The following is an 8,203-nucleotide window of genomic DNA, read 5'->3' on the forward strand; positions in this document are numbered from 1 at the left end:
TCAAAAACAGCCCCTGAACCTTCGAATATTTGACACTTCGAAAATTAACCCAAGTTTCGTATGTTTGACACTTTTCACCCAAATTCGAAAATTTTTTGAAGCTTCGTATGTTTGGATGATTCTTCGTATGTTTGGATCACAAAAGGAAGAATTTTCGAAAATAGTCCCTGAGGCTTCGAATGTTTGGCGGTTCATACCCATTTTCGAAAAAGGACTGTTTTTGCTGAAAATTGAAGAAAATGCATTTCAAGCCCCTGCAGTTTGTGCAAATTGACGCTTTCTACCCAGCTTCTGAAAAGGGGGAGAGTTTTGCATATTTGGCTGTTTTGGGCGCAACGGGTCCCTGCAGAATTCAGAAAGTGACGATTTTTACCCGGTTTTTGAAAAATCTTGCTACTTTCACCCAAAAAGTCAAAAATTTTCATAAATTGGAAATTTTTTGTGGCTTTTTCGTGATTGTTTTTCCGTGCAAGATTTTTGGTGATTCATTTTTGGTACACATCAAGGGGGAGTATTGTATTGTTCATTCCTCGAGCGCTTCTCACCCTTAATGGGTTTTATAATCATTTTTTGATTATAAAAAGGGGGAGAATGATGGGTATTCGAAGCGGGTTTCTCGGATATTCGTTTGCGGATTTTGAAGACCGGTGTTACTTCGAGGGGGAGTTTGGTCTTGATCGCGCTAGCTCGTTGGAGATTGAAGCCGGACATCCAATCCTAACTTCGAGGGGGAGAATGTTAGGGTGCAAAGTCACTCTTGGATGTAGTGTTTTAGGCTTTCCCCTTTGTATGTGTAAATGGGTTGAGTCTTTCCTATAAATAGGAAGTGAGTGACTCCCATTATGTAAGGAACCATTTGGAGTGTTAGACTAGAGAGAGAAATTGTGTACAAACCCATTTGTATATCCTTTCTAGATCTAATATGAGCTTACAAAGATTTATTTACTCCTTGTGTTCTTGATTTACATGATGATTCACTAGATCTTTCTAATTCCGCACATGCCATCATAATCAACACAACTACATTATTGCTCTAAGATGCTAATACATGCCTTTCATGAAGGATTTAGCTCATCAACCCTCATTTGAACGACTAAAGCTGGGACACCTAGACTCTAAGGACCTTAGGAGGTCTAGATCTGAGGTTTCCAACCTCAATCCATGTCTCATTCAACTCATAGATTCAAAAGGATGGAAGCAAATCCCTAAAACTCCCAAAATGAGATCTAGTACAAGGAATGAACAAGATGAGGACTTTGTACCTTCTCTTAGCAGCTGAAACACTCAATACCACAAATCCACTGCCTTCCTTTGTTCCCCATCATGAAGCTCTTCATCCTTCTTCATAGAAATGCACCAAGATTGCTCAAAATGATCACACACTCTCTTCACCAAGGTTAGAACGGTTTAAGGGTTTCTCTCAGGCTCTCAAGGGTGAATGGAGGCGGAAATGAGGGCCTGAAGCCCCTTAAATAGGTCACAAACCCAGAGACTTAGGGTTTCTCTTCCCAGCACCAACTCGGCGAGTCCCTCCTCTGACTCGTCGAGTCCACTCATTAAATCCACGCGAGCAACTCGACTCGACTCTGCGAGTTGGTCCCTCAACTCGTCGAGTAGCTCCTTCAATCTCAAGATTAACATACACAATAATGTCCCTAAAAATCCGGATGTTACACATAAAAATTAGACGAAACAATGCATGCAATAAAAAAATACCTAACCATAGATATGACAAATATAATTGGACAAAACAAATTAAAGTTCTTTATTAAAAATAACAAACGTGGCATAAATTCGTTCATAGTAAATGATAAACATAACAAAAGGAGAAAGGATCAATGGGTAGTATACCAAGAATCAAACATAGTTTGTGCTAAGTTGTTTGTAAATGTAGTCCACTCGGTTGATACACCAACATAAGTGATATGATCATCGTCTCCACCTCTGACATCTTCTGTTCCCTCGTCTAGTTCAAATCGGTTCTCAAATGGATCAATTATCATTTCCTGCCTTATATAATTATGAAGAAGACAACATGCCATTATAATCTTATTTTTTAGATCAGTTGGATAATATGAGTTGTCCCTTGAAATTCCCCATCTTGCCTTCAAAATACCAAAACATCTTTCTATAACATTTCTCGCAGATGAATGTCTCATGTTAAATAATTATTTAGGTGTAGTTGGTTGGTGTCCAACACGCCAATCATTCAAATGATATCTTTGACCTCTATACGGGGCTAAGAAACCTTCACCATTTGTATAACCAGCATCTACCAAATAATAACCTATATATGTAGTATAGTTAGTATGACTAATAATTAATAACTAATACATATCTATAATACAAATTATTATACATACCCGGTCTCGGGACCTTCAATCCATGTGGCCTAAGTAAGGCATCTCGAAGCACTCTACCATCCGCAACCGAGCCCTCTCATCCCGGTAAAACATAGATAAATTGTATATCTTGTGAACACACCCCTAAGACATTTGTGGCAATATCATTTTTTCTTGTCCTATATTTAGGCTTGTCTTTAAGTGGTACTAAGCACTTTATGTGTGTTCCATCTAAAGCTCCTAGACAGTTCTACACGAAATACAAAAAATGGTTATATGTCATATCAAGCAATTCATGTACTAATTGAAAATTTTATAAGTAGTACTTATACCTTGAACCACTTCCATCTATGATTTGTAGAGTTTTCTGTAACAGGTTCGGGTTTCTTAAGCAAATGTGGATGCAACCTTATCACCGCATTGCAAACTCGAGTAACAATTTTGCTAATTGTTTCTCCAGAACGCTGGAAACGACCTATCATGACCCGATTCTTCACATTATGTGCAATAATGTGAAGAAAGATGGCCACTTGCTCATCAATATCCATATGTCTAGTTGTTCTTAACCCACCTAAAGTGTGAAGCATTTCACACAACTTTGTGAAACATTTGCGGGTCATCCTAAGGTGTGATATGCATGTAGTGTCGCTTTTGTAAGCGTATTTATGCAATATTTCTTGCCGATCCACATTCGACAATATGTTTTTGATACGTGGTTTACCACTCCTATATATTTGTAGTAACTTGCACACTGTGATAAAAAACCATGTAACAATTATCATAACTTCATTCCAAAATGTAACGACTATTTTACTTATATTTTTTCTATGTTTGCTTCTAGTTAGACTAAATCGTGTCATTTCCTGATCATCTCCCAAAAAAATATATTATTCACTTGAAAGACGTAATATTATTACTTTAATCGTTAATTAATTGTCACATTATACAAAAAAAGATGTTGTCCATTAGTACAACACATGATCATACGACTAGAAAAAGAAGTCCATAGAAGATTTCATGGGTAAAATAATTTCAAAGGAGTAAATTTGTATATAACATATTTAGTAAGGCATATGATGCAATTTATCATAGTTTTATCATAAAAGTAGTATTTTATTCATTTATTTTTCTTCCCACGTGATGATGTATGGAAGGCTACATATAGCCTTTAAGTGATATGAATAAAATATAGGGTAGTAGTTTTGAATACAAACAAAAGTCTCTCATATTTTCATCATCTATTTGCTTTTTCTCTTGTCGTGTACAGCAGCATGTTTTTTCTTTTTGTTATTTGGTCATACGTTAAAGAAATGAATCAACCAACAGTTTATCTAATTAAAAATATATGAAAGTAAAAAACTAACAAATCTATCAACACTATTTTGTGAATTTACATTAGTTCTGAAGCTCTTGTACCATTGGAACCAGTTTCATAGTTTTTCATCTTTTTTAACATGTGAGATCCATTAGTCATATAGGATAACTGAAAAACTAGGATTGAAAGAAACATGAACATCATTCTCTTTTGGTGGGTTTGAAAGAGATCACTCAATTTCAGATGGTGCTAACAACGTAAGAGGGTTATTATGGGTAATATTAGTTTTTGGTAATGTAGGAAGATTGCTACTACCAAAAGATTATATGTTGAAATTTGTACATGACTAATCTCTTTCAACCCCACCAAAAAAAATGATGTTACTGTTTCTTCTGATCCTAGTTTTCAGCCAACCCATATGACAAATGCATCTCACATGCTAAAAAAAGATGAAACAATTATATAGCTTCAGAACCATTTACAGGAGTGGACTGAATGGGCAAATCAGAAGGTTATGCATGTTGCACATAGACTTTGTAAAGGCAAAGTAGTTATTGATTTCATAGAGGCAAAAGCACAAACACTTGGTGTGAATACTTATAAAAACAATGATTTCATATCCCAACAGTGAATCTAATCCCAAAAAATTTACAAGTCTGTATGTATGTATAGATAATTCTCGATACTTTATCCAAATAAACTATAGATGAAGTAAAACAGCACTGATATACATATATTACTGTCTATCAAGCAAAGATGAAAGAAGATACGGAATTTATATAAATCAATAGTAAAACATAGTTGGTTGCAGAAAAATAAAAGGATTTAAGAGGCTTACCTGTAAATGGAGATGATACAGCAACTACGAAGAACAGGACGAACCACAGAAAATACGATGTCACAACAGCAGCGATCGAAAGATGTAAATTGTTTAGAAAATGCGAACGAGGAAATATATAATCAGGGAGAACGTAATACTAGAAAAGATATGAAAACGAAAGAGATGATTTTTTTTTATTTCTCGCATCGCATAGATAATAGGAAGACAGATAAGGAATTGAATTTAGAATCTTATTCAAAGATGGAAGAATTGGAAATCTTTCAAATAAGGAATGAAATTGGTATTATGGAAATCGAATTCCATTCATTCCATAAGGCAAACACGCTTTCCCCTTGATTTTAGTTTCCAATTCCCTTTAATTCCTTTGGAATCATGCGAAACAAACGTGCCCTTAATGTATCATACTTGACTTAAGGTGGATGAAGTAGCTTCGGGTTTATGGCTTTGGGCTAGTGGTATTGTTGGTTCATGGTGGACTATAAATCCGTTGACAATATGTCTACATTGGTCCAAACCGGGTTCGGTCCAAAAATTCGTCAATTTATTATTAGATGGTAGATCCTTTTTGTTCTTAAAACATCTCCCTATCTCCCTATTCTAATAAAAGAATAGTTTTATTCTCTTTTTGACATGTGTCATCCTATTAGGTCTCCTAATTAATATATATTTTATTCTCCTTTTCCCATGTGTCACCCTATTATGTATCCTAATTAATGTATGCCACTTGTCAACCTATTGATTCTCTATTTCAAATTTTAAATTTTACACTCTAATTACATTAAATTAATAACATTAGAATAAAAATAAAAATAAAATTAATACAAATTATAAAGTGATATAATTTCACATATTTATTTAAATGAATGATTAAATTTTATATAAATAAAAAATCTCTTAATTAATAATTTATTTAAAATAATTGATTAATAATTTTGAGTTTTTACTATAAAAGTTTGATTAATTTTGTAACCGTGGTTCCCACGGGTTATAAACTAGTCATCCCTAATAAATAAAGACCTTTTTCCCACTTGTCGCACTCTCATTGATTTTGGTACATGTCATTTTGTGGTTATTTTCAATTAAATTTTTTCCACATGACATTTTGTGGTTGTTTCATTTTTATTAAATGTATTAATTGCAATAAATATAATAATAAAAGCATTTCAATTTCATTAATTAACTTCGTTCTAATTTCTAAATTTCTAAATTAAAGCCCATTAGTTTTCTTTGTTTATTTATCTAAATTATTTGTTTAAATTTAAAAGAGAAAAAACAGTTAAATTTTAATAATTCAATATTTTTCTATTTTTCTTACAAATTCAACTTCTCAAATGTTTAGAATTATATATATATATATATATATATATATATATATATATATATATATATATATTAAATGAACCTATGTAATACATGAGTCTTACACCTAGTACCTAATAAAAGGGAACATTACTGCAAGTGACTAGGTTGAGGAACCCTGATTCCTTGATTGATTTTTATTTTTTTAATAAAAAATTCTATTATAATTGCTATTTTCTATCATTTCAAAACCATAACATTCTTTCTTTCAATTTCATTCCATTTTGTTTTACTCTTTTTACATTCCAATTCAAAATTTAAAAATGGATGTCATTCCTAAGTCAGTTGTATTCATAGAATGGTCCGAAATCAAATAACTGATATTAATGTTATGTTTTATTTTATTTTGAATTTTCTCAATAAATAAATAAAAATGATGATGTGGCAAGTGGATTGGAAAATATACTATCTCCACGTGATAGGGATGGGAAAGATGGAAGAAAGAGGAAAGATAGACGTTGAAGTGAAGCTGATTTCGCAATGGGTTGAGTGGTTTCTACTCCTTCTACCCTTATTATTCGTTTAGAGATATTAGACATGAGCTTTGCATGCTGCTATATAAGCTTTTTGAGATTTTTTCATAGCCACATAAGCTTTTACCATGTCTACCTCATAAAAGTTAGGGAGTGGTAGACAGCCAATCAGAGCTCAACATCTAACTGTGTCTCTCATCTCTCCTCTCACTAGTGAACCAATGTTTGGCTTAGCTCCCCCTTTGGCGCATGCCGAGGGGTAGTGTTTGGCAGCAAGGGGCATGGTGCACCCCACTCCATATAGCCTTAATTATATTATGTATTTCCTTGTATGTATTGTGTTACACTAGGTAAGTATTTATTTGTAGGAAACTATAATATTTTGTAGGAGTGATTTAAAGAGTGTAATTTTTTATTTTGTGTTTGTGTATGGATATTTATAAATAAGAAGGCAATCAAATCGTTCTCAAATATTCACCATTCTCATACAGTATTAGAGCACGTACCATGCGAAGTGAATCTTACGCTTTTGCAACAATGAGAGGAAGCAAGGAATCAAAGAGTGAATAAGCTTAGTTATTGTTGAGAGAAAAACTTTGAGACACACTTGAACAACCGTTAGAACAAGTATATTGCGGAATAGTTAATCTCGAAGGATCTAAAAGCTCAACAATAATATTAATAAGTTAGAGTTAGATAGTTAGAGAGTTAGTTGCGGAAAAGTAAAGAAATGGAAATGACAACAATTGTTATATCAAGTATACACATAAGTTGATTCATAACAAGGAATGCATTCAAGCCAAGTTAATAAGTGAGATCAAACTTAGTGATTAAGTCACAAGAGACTTGCTCCGAAGAGAGATTGTAATCAATTATATTCTAGTAAAGTTTGAGAGTAAGGAGAGATGCGTAATCAGATAGAGAGATAGAAAAGATAGCTTCAGAGTTGTCTTGAATAAGTGAGAATGAGCTCTATTTATAGAGACTCAAAGAATTACATTTGATTCACTCTCTAAGAGTAGCCATGCAAGGCATACTGGACAATAGAGAGTTTTACAGAAACTGTAGATGCTTGTGGGCTGCGGTAGCTGAAGTTCAAGAGGGTCACTTTTCATGATTCAACAATTTCCCACTAAGTGACCTCTTTAACTTTTCTTCAGCTATCAAGTTTAAGAAACTTGATCAGGATCCACCAAAACTTCCTGATATTTTCCAACCAAGTGATCCTCCTTAAAATCTCGAACTTGACTTCGGCAGTTGTATGTTTCGATTTTTCTACTGCGGTTCGACAGATTTCAAGTTGCTTCTTTGTAAGGCGGTTTATGGAGGTCATGGAAATGAAGTACTTGACTTGATCGATTTTCCTTTTTGAAGATGACTCCAAGTTCAGGGAAGTTAGTTGCACCTAGGGATATTTCTTGATAACCTTCGGTAGGCATTGGTGCAGGATCAAGTGGTGGTAGATCGAACTTTTTGGCAATTGTGGGGTAGATGTCTGCGTCGATTTTAGCAAAGTCACAGACAGTTTCCTTCAAAAATGTACTTGCCTTCTCAAGTGCTATCTTCATCTTCGGATGCTTCTCCGACTTGTTCTGGAACACCTTTGCTATAAGAAAGACTTCTTCAGGGTTCATGCATGGGAAGTCAGCTTGGGTGCGGACATAGTCGTGATCCCTTCTTGTGAGAGTGTATTGGATGAAGTCAGCCTTCATGAACTTCCAGGGCTTGTAGTTTTTGACTGCTAATGGTCTATCGTTAGACCAGATCTTCTCAATAGGAGAGGCATGCTTTGCATAAAATCGGTTAAGTCTCTCGAATTCCATTGGCAGTCTTTTGTGGTCTGGAAGGCTACGGTCAAACTGCTCAAATATTG

General features: G+C 34.2%; 1 pseudogene; it reads right to left on the reverse strand.

Annotated features, from left to right (window-relative positions):
- Positions 1-1,835: 1,835 nt before the first annotated feature.
- On the reverse strand, positions 1,836-2,962 carry LOC145118756 (protein ANTAGONIST OF LIKE HETEROCHROMATIN PROTEIN 1-like; annotated as a pseudogene).
- Between the last annotated feature and the right edge of the window lie 5,241 nt (positions 2,963-8,203).

Source organism: Lactuca virosa, chromosome 6 (genome assembly GCF_052849685.1).
Source record: "Lactuca virosa cultivar CGN04683 chromosome 6, Lactuca_virosa_CGN04683_v6, whole genome shotgun sequence".
Lineage (NCBI taxonomy): Eukaryota > Viridiplantae > Streptophyta > Magnoliopsida > Asterales > Asteraceae > Lactuca > Lactuca virosa.